At 36.1% G+C, this 13,326-nt stretch overlaps 1 protein-coding gene across 15 annotated transcripts in view; it reads right to left on the bottom strand.

Moving 5' to 3' along the window:
- mpp7a (MAGUK p55 scaffold protein 7a) overlaps positions 1-13,326 on the bottom strand; it is a 584,207-nt gene that overhangs the window by 443,340 nt on the left and 127,541 nt on the right. For 13 of the 15 annotated variants that reach the window (XR_011350171.1, XM_069914534.1, XM_069914533.1 and 10 more), the window contains one exon: positions 1,880-1,966. The exons of 1 other annotated variant lie outside the window; for it this stretch is intronic. The gene's annotated coding sequence lies outside the window, so the exon portion shown is untranslated. Of the gene's footprint in view, positions 1-1,879; positions 1,967-4,947; positions 5,008-13,326 lie in introns of those variants that run through there. One more of the 15 variants, XM_069914528.1, reaches the window with a different exon arrangement.

Here is a 13,326-nt window from a genome sequence, read left to right as displayed (position 1 = left end):
CCCTAAAGTTTGACATTTTTGGCTAGAGGTGGGTAACTTTTTGGAAAGAATTACAGGGGCCAAATTCCCACATGATCCGAGGTTATTTTTATTAGGTAATATTAAGGTTATAAGACATAAATTAAAATTAAATATGTATCAAAATGAATTTGTGAAAATTGCTTCAGCAGTTTCTAGGAAATGTATAGCTATATCATTGAAGTCAGATATAGATTTAGATATGGAAAGATGGCATGCAGAACTTCGTAGTTGTATACCGTTAGAGATTACCTAGAGTCTTCGAAAAAAATGGGAAAATATGGCACCCTTATTTACAAAATATGTACGTTTAAAGCTCTCTGAAGGCCCCACTTCTCGGTAACCTCCAATCAGAATTTCTGCTATGAATATTTATCCTCTTGGTATTCTCTGTTTCTTTTCTTTATTTTCTTTTTCTTTTTTTCTCTATTTCTTTTTCTTTTATCAGGGTTTTGGTAGGGGAGGGGAGGGAGGTGGGAGGGGTTAGTTAGAGGGAGTTTTCTTTTACTCTTTCTACATATTCTACATGTAATTTTTTTTATATATATGTAACTCACATTGTGGTTAAAAATTAATAAATAAGATTCAAAAAAGGATAGGTGGAAGGGCAGGTAGTGAGGTGGAAACAGAGAGGCTGCAGGGAGATTTAGATAGGAGAATGGGGAAGTGGCAAATAAATACAATGTTAGAAACTGTACAATCATGCACTTTGGCAGGAGGGATAAAAAGGCAGACTATTATTTGGATAGGAAATAATTCAAAATTTGGAGATACAAAGGGACTTGGGAGTCCTCATTCAAATAATACCCACATCCAGGTTGAGTCAGTAGTGAAAAAGGCGAACACAATATTGGCATTCATATCTCGAGGAATATGAAATAGCAGGAATGTGATTATGATGTTTTACAGGCACTGGTGAGGCTCCACTTGGAGTATAGGGTACAATTTTGGCCTGCTTATTTAAGAAATGATGCACTGGCACTCGAGAAGTTTCAAGAAGATTTATAAGGATTATTCCTGGAATGAAGGGCTTAGTATATGATGACAGTTTAACAACTCTTGAACTGTACTCCCTAGAGTCAAAATTAATGAGTGAGGGGGACCTCATAGAAGCATTTCCAATGTTGAAAGGCCTGGACAGAGTAGATCTGGCAAAGTTGCTTCCCATAGTAGAGAAGTCAAGGACAAGAGGATTGAAGGTCACCCATTTAAAACAGAGATGCGGATGAATTTCTCTAGCTACAAAGGTTGGGTCGTTGGGTGTATTTAAGGCAGAGATTGACAGGCATTTGAATAGTCAGAGATTCAAAGGTTATGGGGAGAAAGCAGAGAAGTGGAGCTGTGGAAGAATGGATCAGCTCGTGATGGGATAGCAGAGCAGACTCAATGGGCTGAATGCCATGCTTCTGATCCTATATCACATGATTTTATGAACTAATTCAGGTAAATGGGATAAGTGGATGGGCAAGGAGATCTTTGTGGATATAGTGGGCTGAATGGCCTGTTTCATTTGTAAGATGCAAAATCCCAAACACCTATTACCAAAAAGAATTCTCTACCAATCTTAATACTCATTAAATAAGGAATACAGTATTAACAATTGTTCACAGCTAAAATTACTTTAGCTTCAGGTATACACATTTTGGCTGAAACATCAATTCATAAGAAGGAAGAAAAAACAAAAATTGATTAATCCGCAGAGACTGAGAAACAATATCCTGTTTCAATTAAGACCGAAAGTTATTTTGTGTCAAACTGCAATTCTCATTGTATTTTAAATGTATTTTTCAGGTGATGAACAAACAACTTATTCAATTCAAAAGTGACCTCAAAATGCAAATTACAAAGGAAGACACTGTACCTGACAACGGAATTAAGTCATAGAAAAAATAAGAAGAACAAAGAGCTTCTTTCAGATTCCAAAGTATTCTTCCTTTTACTGAATGTCCTGAAGAGAAAGGGAGAAAAAAATTGAATTGCTAACTACTAAAGTTTATGATATTTCCTACTTCAAATCAGAAGCTTTAATAAAAATGCTGGCTTCTTCCTTCCATTGCACCCCCCCCACCACCACCCAACACCCCCCCCTCCCCCACACACACACACACACACACACACACACACACACACACAAACACACACACACACATACCTCTACATGTACACATACACACATGATTTCCAACAGATATTCTGGAAATATTTTAAAAGCATTGCATTAAAGTCAATGCAAGAGAAAACTGACACCAATGGTTATTGCCTATCCAGGGCTATTTGCAATATCAGACTAAATGCTAATCATGGATTGAAAATTAAACACAACAAAATCACTATGATTTTTACATGTAATTCATAGAGTTGCAAGTAGCTCTTAGCAGTTAAGTAGGATCACATGGAGAAAATAACTTCACATTTGAAAGGGAAAACTAGATTACAGGACAATCATTTAACAATTTCAAAATAACTATCTTTTTCACTTGGAATGGAAATGGTTGTTTCTTTCTGCTTCAATTTGTTTCCTTTTTTATAAAACCTGCTAGCTTTCATCTGCTTTCTCCATATTCCCCCACTTCACCACAAAAAAAAATTCTCATTCTATTGAAGGGCATTGGACCTGAAATTTCAACAAAAATTTTGTCTCTCCAAACCAGAATTCACTGCACAATACTGCCCTACAATCTTAATGATTCAAGCATAAGGCCTGGAAATCATGGACCAATTTACATACCTTAGGAATCATGTCACAGACACCCATAAAGAAAATTAGCCTGGCGTTCAATATGTCAGAGTAGCTTGTGGTCCACTGAGGAAAACAGTTTTCAAAAATTTAGATATGCAAATGCTTGCAAGAAAATTGGAGGGCTATGTTTGTGAGGTAGGGAAAGATTCATTGTTGTGGCGTAGGTTTATATCAGTTGGCACATTATCATGGGCTGCTCCCCTGTTTTTGAGACCTGGACTACTTCCCCCACCCTCTCCCAGTTATTCTTGGCTGGCTCCATTAGATGGAACTAATCAATCAAATGTCTGATGAACTATTCTATCACTGAAGAGATGACCAGGCAAAGGAAATTACAAAATGCTTAAAATATTCAAAACATATTTGAAAAAATGCAACATCCCCAATGGCTTATTTGACTTCACTGAATTTGTGGCCCATGATTGATGAGAATGGAGAAGCAGCTTTCACGGGGTACTGAGAACATCAAGTCCATGCACAGCAGCACACACAAGCCTTGCTTCAGTGAATGTGGATTATATCACCTTCTAAACATCCCCTTTTCCTCAATTGCCCATCAGTAAATTCATGCCCCGTCTTACTGAACAGAGCTTACAGTTTCCATATAAGGGTCTGATGAGCCAAAGACCACAATAGAAGCAAATCATTCTCTATTCTAAGAGACTGCCCAAAAAGAACACACAATACATGTTAGTTCAGATAATGAACATCAAATTGTTAAGAAAACAAATTTTGGCCTTCAAGTGAAGCACAAAGCAGATAATGACATGTTGTTGTTGCATCTACGCGCAAAAAAAAAATATCTGTTATAATCCTTGCAGCCTCCTATCATTTACTTGAAGTCTATGAAGAAAACATCCAAGATATAGATCATGACTAATGATGCTGAACAATAGAAAATGGTCAAAAGTAGAAAAGTTGGAAGCTATGTCCTGTGAGACACATTTTATGCATGCACAGATCTCCCAGTGGTTATTTCCCAAAGCTCCATGCACCTGGAAAGATGCTGAATGTTGGAAATAATCCAGAGCATTGGAATTGACCAAGTCCTTTGAGGAATTTCTATCATTGAATCACATTCTTGCTTCATTCATTTGCCTCCATTCCCAATTCTAAACTCCCAAAGCACAAAGGTCTGTTAAACTAAGCAGGTTAGAAGAAGAAGGGGGTGGGAGCAACCTTATTTAAATGTGGGCCAATGGTGGCTTGATACAGTAAATGTTGTTTTCACTCGTGGGAGTCACAAACAAGGGAACATAATACCATAATACAGGATAAAGAAACCAGAAACTACAGTGTGTGAAGAATTTTCTCCAGAGAGGGCAGTGAAGATCACAAGACAAAGGAACAGAAGCAGGCCACTAGGCCCATCAAGTCTGTTCCATAAATCTTCACTAAGCTACCATACACTAGTTCCAATTTCCGGCCTTTTCCCCATATCCATTGATGCCTTCTCTAATGAGATACTTGTCTATTTCTTGTTTAAATACTCCCAGTGGAGATGGATAAAACACGAGACGGTTAGTGTGGGCAGCACAGTTAGCAAAACAGTTAGTGTGATGCTAATATAGAACCAGTGGTCTGGGTTCAATTCCAGCCCTGTCTGTAAGAAGTTTGTACATTCTCCCCATGACTCTGAGGGTTCACTACCATTTTTCAAAACGTATCTGGGTTGTAGGTTAATTGAGGTATTTGGGTGGCAGGGCTTGTGGGCAGGAAGGGCCTGCTACTGTGTTGTATGTCTACATTAAATTAAATCTACACTAAGTAAAGCAGTCAACATCCAGTGTGTTATGATAATAATCTAGAAGCAAATTCTAAATTGCAAATGTCAGCAATTTTGCATTCACCATAAAAATGCACTATTGCAGTCTCTACCATAATCCATAAATAAGATACTTGCCGTAAAATAAATCATTGAAAATATAAAACTTGGTTACACAAGATGAGAATTTTAGATGGCACATCAAGCCACAATTGTTGCTTTGCAACATCCAGTAGCATCAAAATAAAATTTGTAGATTTTCATTCAAGTGTTTCAAAATTTCTCAACCCGCTAAAAGCTTATTATTATGCAGCTCGGCTGCAAGGACAACAGTAATCCCACAGAGTTAACAAGCATCAAAGCAATTCTCCAAATCCTTTTATATCCATTCTGACTCATTAACTTGAAATAGCAACTGTCTCACCACAGGTACTGGTTGTCATGCTTTTTCTTGTAACTGAGAAAATTGTTGCTTTTGGATGAATTATGATGAAGTTCTTAATAAAGTTCTTTCTGCAAAAAGCATTAATGTAATTATGCACATTTTTTTAAATTAAGTGATGTCTGAAATTTTTTAAATCATATTTTGATTCTAAAAATCATCATTTTGGGTTCATTGTTCAAACTCTACCACTGCATTTTTGATCCATGTCACAATGTACTTTTTTTTCCACAACTTTATTTATTCGTTCAACAAGGTTATTACATACAGCAGAAAAAGTACATATTGTGAACAATAAAAAAAATATATAAAAAAAGAAAAGAAAAAAAAGAACCCCCCCTCTCTTTAGGAGAGCCAAAAAGAAAGAAAACTAAAATATAAACTAAAATATATTTACTAAAATCCAATCAAAGTAAATTTAAATGTAAATATTCTGAATATAAAAACCACTTATTAAGAAAAAGAATAATTATCATGTAAAACATACATAATTTTTTCCATTACCAAACAAGTTTTCATCTCATTATGCCATCTATTAATATCAATCACATTAGTATTTTTCCATGTACTTGCTAAACATTTTTTTGCTACAGATAAAGCTAAATATACAAAAGCAATCTGAAATTTATCTAATCCCAAATCTTTCAAAGGCTTCAATTTACCCAACAAAAATACTGTCGGATCTAAAAGTATTTTAATCTTATACAAATGTTCCAAAAACAATTGAATTGCTTTCCAAAAAGATTGTATATGTACACATAACCAAACAGCATGAAAAAAAGTTCCAACCGAATTACCACATCTAAAACAAAAGTCTGATTCACTAAAACCATATTTTTTTTAACTTTTCAGGTGTTAAATACAATTGATGTAAAAAAATTGTAATTAACCATTTATCAATCTAGTAACATGATCATAACAAATACCTAACCAGTCACCCTCAGAAAAAATAAAATTAATATCCATTTCCCATTTAATCTTAGATCTATCCCATCCCTTTTTTTTCCATACTCTCTTGTAGTATTTGGTATATCAATGAAATATTCTTTGGTACAATCACACGAAAAGATTCAAATTTAGTCAATTTAGGTAAAGTCATATCTCTACCAAATATTTGTTTTACTAAAGATCGAAGTTGATAATAAATGAATAAAGAATTCTCATTAATACCAAAATCTTCCTTCATTTGATTAAAGGATAAAAATTTACCTTCTTTAAAACAATCCCCCAGATTTTTTATACCTTTAGATTTCCAATGTAATAAACATTGATTATGCATTGAAAAAAGAATAAGTTGATTATTATATAACGGTGTTAAAGTCAATAATTGACTCTTAGAACCTATGTCCTATTTTTTCTCATCCATAACTTCATTAAATGTTTTAGTATAGGCACATTATATTGTTGTAATAAATTTAAATTCCACCGAAACAAAAATGGATGTATTTCAAATTCAAAAATATTCGCCATCTCAATTTTGGCCCAACTAGGGGGCCATTCCAAATCCATTAAAGAACTAATAAATTTAAATTGAACTGCCTCATAATAATTTTCAAAATGTGGTAAACGTAATCCTCCTAATACATATTTCCAAGTTAACTTATTCAAAGCAACTCTCGGAAAAAAATTTAAATCTCGGAAAAAAAAATCTTATTAAGTTAACACGGAATTGACTGAAACAAATATTGTATACGTGGAAAGATATTTATTTTAATTGTATTTATTCTTCCAATTAAATTTATAGGAAGATCCTTCCACAATCAAATCAGTTTTGATCTTTTTCATTAACGGTACATAATTTAATTTGTATAAAGATTGATAATCAACATCCACATTTATACCCAAATATTTAATTCGATCGGTCCACTTCAAATTAATAATAATCTTATAAACTGAATAATCTCCTTCACCTATCGGTAAAATTTCACTTTTTTCCAAATTAACTTTATATCCAGACAAAGATCCATATTGTGTTAAACACTCCTTCAAGTGTAAAAGTGACTGAGCTGGATTTGTTAAATACACCAGTACATCGTCAGCAAACAGATTAATTTTATACTCCTCATCTAAAGCTCTCATACCTTGTATCTGTGTATTTTGTCGTATTAGCTGTGCTAAAGGCTCAATTACTAATGCAAACAAAGCTGGAGACAAAGGACAACCTTGACGAGTTGAACGAGTTAATTTAAAAGGTTCCAAAATCTGAACATTTGTCAATACCCTGGCTATTGGTTTATTATATAAAGCTTTAATCCAACCAATAAAAGAAGGACCAAACTTAAATTTCTCTAAAACTTTAAATAAAAAGTTCCACTCAACTCTATCAAAAGTCTTTTCTGCATCGAGAAATATCACCATTGGATGGTCAGGGCACTGTTGATATTTATTAATCAAACTAATCACTCTAAGAATATTATCTGAAGCATATCTATTCTTTATGAAACCTGTTTGATCAACATGTATCAACTTAGGTAAAAATTTAGCCAATCGATTCGCTATTATTTTATAATCTACATTTAACAAAGAAATTGTTCTGTATGAAAACACCTTCAACGGATCTCTATCCTTCTTAGGAATTACACTAGAGCATGATTCAGGTAAATCATAATGTTCATTAATCTGTCGTATCACATCTCCAAACACCGTAGATAAATCATCATAAAATACCTTATAAAATTCAACCGAAAACCTGTCATCACCAGGCGATTTTCCATTCGGCATTTCCAACATAGCCAATTTAATTTCTAAATCAGTAAAAGGAGCCTCCAGCTCCAATATATCTTCTTCTTCTAATACCGGTAATTTTAACATCGATAAAAAGTCAATCGATCCACGCTCCTGTTTTTCCTCGGAAGTATATAATTTCTTATAAAATGAGTAAAACTCATCATTTATCTCACGAGGTTTGTAAGTAACAGTCGAATTTCGTCTAACTGCATTAATAACCCTTGATACCTGTTCTTTCTTTAACTGCCATGCAAGTACCTTATGTGGTTTCTCACCCCATTCATAATACCGTTGTTTAGATCTATTAATCAAGCATTCAAATTGATAAGATTGCAACGTATTGTATTTCAATTTCAATCTAGACAACTCTATTTTTTGATTTTCTGTCACGTCTCTCTAAAATTCCTTTTCTAATTCAGCAATCTGTTTCTCTAATTCGAGGCTCTCAGTCAAATAATTCTTTTTAACCTTAGAGGTAAAACTAATTATTTGGCCTCTCAAGTAAGCTTTCATAGCAACCCACAATGTAAATTTACTCTGAACATTTTCTTCCAAGAAGAGATTGATTTGTTTTTTAAAAAATTCAATAAATTCCACTTTTTTATTGAATCTCCAACAAGAAGCTGCACAAATTTTTTCAGAACTCTCATAAAAAGTAAAATACAAAAGGAATGACCTGAAATTACCCTACTTTTATATTCTGCTTGCAATATTTTCCCCTGTAAATGTGCCGATACTAAAAAAAATCAATTCTAGAAAAAGATTCATGTCTAAATGAATAAAAAGAGAAATCCTTCTCTGTTGGGTTGAGACATCGCCAAATATCCACTAAATTAAAATATTTCATCAAAGCTCAAATTTGAATTGCCATTTTAGATTTTTTTAACATTTTTTGGAAATTTATCTAATAAAGGTTCCAAAACACAATTAAAATCTCCTCCAACCAGAACATTTTCATTAGCTTGTCCCAGAAGCAAAAATGCATCCGAAATGAATGCTTCATCATCCACATTCAGTGCATAAGTGTTGAGTAAAGTCCAAAATTCATTAAAAATCTTACAATTCAGTTTAAAAATACGTCATGCATTCATTTCCATTGATTGTAATTCAAAAGGTAAATTTTTATGTATCAAAATTGCTACTCTATTAGCTTTAGAGTTAAATGAAGAAAAAAAACATGTCCAACACAGTCCCTCTTCAATTTCATACTTTTTCATTCAAATGTGTCTCCTGTAAAAAAGCAATATCAATTTTCATCTTTTTGATATATGCCAAAACTCTTTACGCTTGATCGGGTTGTTTAATCCCTGAACATTAAAAGTAGCAAATTTCAAATTTGACATATCTAATACAATTACTAAATACCAAAAATAATCTCAAAATTAATAACAACAAAGAAAAAAAATTGTATATAGGACCCCCAAATTAAAATATATAGGCCCTTCAAATAAAAATAATATTCGTTAATAAGAAAAAGAAACAACAAAAAAACCCAAAAAACCCACCAAAAGGTAGTAACTCCCTAAAAAAACTGGGTGTGGATTACCCACTAGTGACTGATGACTAACAAAGAAATTAGTGCAATCCCCTCCTCCCCAGCCAGCCAATCAAAAATATTAGCATATTACAAAAAAATTCAGCCATAAGATTCCAGTCCAGATGGTGAACTCATTTCAAGAGTAGATGAATTCTTTCCATTCCCATTCTTTCCACTTCTGCCATTTTTCCCATTTCCAAGACCGTCAAGTTTTCTTTTAGGAGATAGTGGTGGACTTCTTCTTTGTCCTCTGACATCTGGTAGCGAATTAGCAAAAACCATTGCTTCATGCTCACTCTCAAAGAATTGAGACTGAGAGTTTCCATAAAACATTTTCAATACAGCAGGGTAACGAAAAGCAAATTTGTAACCTTTACGCCATCTTTCTTCTTTTTCTTTGGCTTGGCTTCGCGGACGAAGATTTATGGAGGGGGTAAAAAGTCCACGTCAGCTGCAGGCTCGTTTGTGGCTGACAAGTCCGATGCGGGACAGGCAGACACGATTGCAGCGGTTGCAAGGGAAAATTGGTTGGTTGGGGTTGGGTGTTGGGTTTTTCCTCCTTTGCCTTTTGTCAGTGAGGTGGGCTCTGCGGTCTTCTTCAAAGGAGGTTGCTGCCCGCCAAACTGTGAGGCGCCAAGACGCCATAAAACATCTTTAACTGGATTAAATTCACGTCGGCATCTGATGACATCTTGACTCAAATCCGGGTAGAAGAAAACTTTACTATTCTGGATTATCATTGGGGTTTGTCTTTGTCTTCCATTTTGAACTGCAAATCGAAGGATTATCTCTCTATCCAAACAGTTCAAACAATGAACTATCACAGCTCTTGGGGGTTGACCTGGTAAGGGTGTTCTTCTTAAAGCTCTATGTGCTCTTTCCAATACCAATCCATCAGGAAAAGACTCTTCCCCTAACATCTGGGGAATCCAATTTTTTTAAAAATTTGACAGGATCTTGACCTTCTGGCAAACCCACAATTTTCACATTATTTCTTCTGCTTTGATTTTCCAAATAGCCTATTTTTTTTGTTAATTCTCTTTCTTGGGCTCATAAATCTTTAACTGATATTTCCACCTTTTTTATTGTTTCTGTATTGGATTGTACCTGTTGTCTACATTCAGAAAAGGAAGCTACAAATTTTTTAAAGTTTTCCCAATTTTCTTTAGCTTCTGCCTTAACCACATTTAGGTCTGAGCTCATATCAGTATTCATTTCAACCAGCTGGTTCAATTGACCAGTAATGATATCCAAATAAGAAGCAATACCTTCAAACATCAACAGGCTGAGATGCAATTTGAAATGCAGAATCCGGTTCCGTAATTTGTAACTCACTTTCTTCCAGCTCTTCTTCCATTTCCTGTACAGTGGTAGAGTAAGGTAAGTCCTCTTCTTGTTGTTCTTCAAAAGGCAGCATTCTAGTCGTTTTGCTGCGGGTTTGGACACCCAACAACGACCCCCCGACTTCCTCAGGGGATCGTTGCTGACCTCCCCCCACAGACCATTTTTTAATAAAATTACGGAATCCTCCATAATTAGCAGCGCTACTCACGTCCACAGTTGCTATAGACTGCGTGTCTAGCATCACAGTCCTCTTTCTCCGCGCTCCCATCTCTTCCAACGGGGTTATTCTTTGCAATAAGCCTCCAGGCTCGTGCCCAACTTCTCGGAAGCGCGCTCCTTCCTCCGCAAAACGGGTCGAACCAGCGCCATCTTGAGATTGGTGAGTGGCTGTTACTTTAACTTTTGTCCCACTGGTGATTGTTGAGACTTGGAGATCGCTGAAATCGAGTCCAAGGCTGCTTCAAGTTGTTTAGGCCCCAATTCTTCTACATTTCGAAACTGTATTTTCTTTTGTAACTGAGACTTAATTTTTTTTTACATTAGCAGCCATAATGGCTGACCAAAATATCAAACTAAAAATTAAAATTTTAAAATTAAAAATAAAGGGTTAAAAAACGGGTACTTAAAAGTCTGACCAGAGAGAACAGGGATTACACGTCTAGTCTCTACGCCATCTCACCACGTCCCTGTAACAATGAACTTGAACCCTTTGTATCTGCTGCCATCTTCTTGTTAAGTTTTAATCAAAGTTCTTTAAGAATCACAGATTTTTAACACTCTTTTATGCAGAAATGAAAAATGACAGCTGCACAAATCCTCTTTTAATGAAAGAGAAATTGTCTCACAGAGTTTAATTCTCAAGAAACTCAGCGGCTATGGCGAGCTCTCCACTGGCCACCGTGACAGAGGTGCACCAAAGAAAAGGTACAAGGACTGCCTAAAGAAATCTCTTGGTGCCTGCCACATTGACCACCGCCAGTGGGCTGATAACGCCTCAAACCGTGCATCTTGGCGCCTCACAGTTTGGCGGGCGGCAACCTCCTTTGAAGAAGACCGCAGAGCCCACCTCACTGACAAAAGGCAAAGGAGGAAAAACCAAACACCCAACCCCAACCAACCAATTTTCCCCTGCAACCGCTGCAACCGTGTCTGCCTGTCCCGCATCGGACTTGTCAGCCACAAACGAGCCTGCAGCTGACGTGGACTTTTTACCCCCTCCATAAATCTTCATCCGCGAAGCCAAGCCAAAGAAAACCACTGCAACTCTATCATTATTGAAAAGCTCACAAGATCTCTGAATCTTAATACAGAACAAATTGACAAACAAACTGCGAACCCTGAACCCAAAGTGACCCAGATTTTGTGAAAACCTGTGACTGCAACAACTGCATCATATACTCTAAACAGGAGCTCAAAACTAATACTTTCTTGGAATGACTTGGAATCAAAACATCATAAGTTCTTGACAAAACCAAATGACAGGCAATGCCAATGTGGCTGGACATTCAAAATTAGCTGACTGAAATGCCTCATGATCTGTCGAAGTTAAAAGAACTATGGCCAATTCAAGGAATGCACATAATGCAGAGCAATGCTCCAAAATGAAAAGTTTGGATCATCACTGACAACTGGAAAAAAACTCCAACACCTCACAATTTATAGAAAATGTGTTATGGTTTTGAGTCACAATAATTCATAGCTCATGGCCACAGATGGAGATTTCCCAGAATCTTCAAAGGGATCAGGATAAAAACATTGATTATGTTTACCTCCTATAGATGCAGGGAGACCTCCTGAGATCTTCCAGCATTTCTGTGTTTTTACAACATTCACAGCATCTCCAGACGTTTGTATTTCATTCCTGCATAGGTTTTCTCTGGGTGGTCCGGTTTCCTCCACCCTCTACAATGTACAAGGTTAGTAAGTTCATTGGAAATGGCTTTTTTAGAGCAGGTTGCAGTTGATCCCACTGTGGAAAAGGCAATTCAGGATTGGGTGCTGTGCAATGAACCAGATTTGATTAGGGATCTTAAGATAAAAGAACCCTTAGGATGCAGTGATCACAGTATGAGAGAATTCACTCTGCATTTTCAGAGGAAGAAGCTAAAATCAGATGTATCAGTATTAAAGTTGAGTAAATATAACAACAGAGACATGAGATTGGAGATGGCCAAAGATGATTGGAAGAGGTCCCGAGCAGGGATGACAATAGATCAGCAATGACAAAAGGTTCTGGGAGTAATTTTATCCCAAAGAAGAGGTGGAATTCTAAAGGGTGAGGTAACCACAGCTGTCAAGGAAAGTCAGACAGCATAAAAGCAAAAGAGAGGGCATACATATTGCAAAGATCATCTCCTTTGTCTTGTCCAAGTTGCACCATTTTATGAGCCACCCAACCTCCTCTATGTAAGCCGACTCATCCACAAACTTGATGATTCCGTTTGAAATGAATCTGGTAATGCAGTGAGTAAGCAGAGTGAATAGTAACAGACTGAGCCAACAGCCCAGAGGTGGTCCAGATTGATGGGACTTCAGATTTTTGTCGCCAACCCAGACTCAGTGGTCTTTTAGTCAAAAAGTCCATAATCCAGTTGCAGGGCAGGGTGTTGCATCCCAGCAAGGAAAGTTTATCTACCAGCCTCTGAGCGATCATGTTGAACACTGAGCTGAAGTCAATGGACAACAACCTGGCTTATGAGGTATCATTCTCCAGGTGGGTCAGGAGGAAGTGAAAAGTCAAAACTATTGCATCA

The sequence above is a fragment of the Narcine bancroftii genome, chromosome 1, assembly GCF_036971445.1.
Source record: "Narcine bancroftii isolate sNarBan1 chromosome 1, sNarBan1.hap1, whole genome shotgun sequence".
NCBI classification, from domain to species: domain Eukaryota; kingdom Metazoa; phylum Chordata; class Chondrichthyes; order Torpediniformes; family Narcinidae; genus Narcine; species Narcine bancroftii.
Note: the sequence above shows the minus strand (reverse complement) of the source record. Positions and strands in the feature narration are given on the sequence as shown.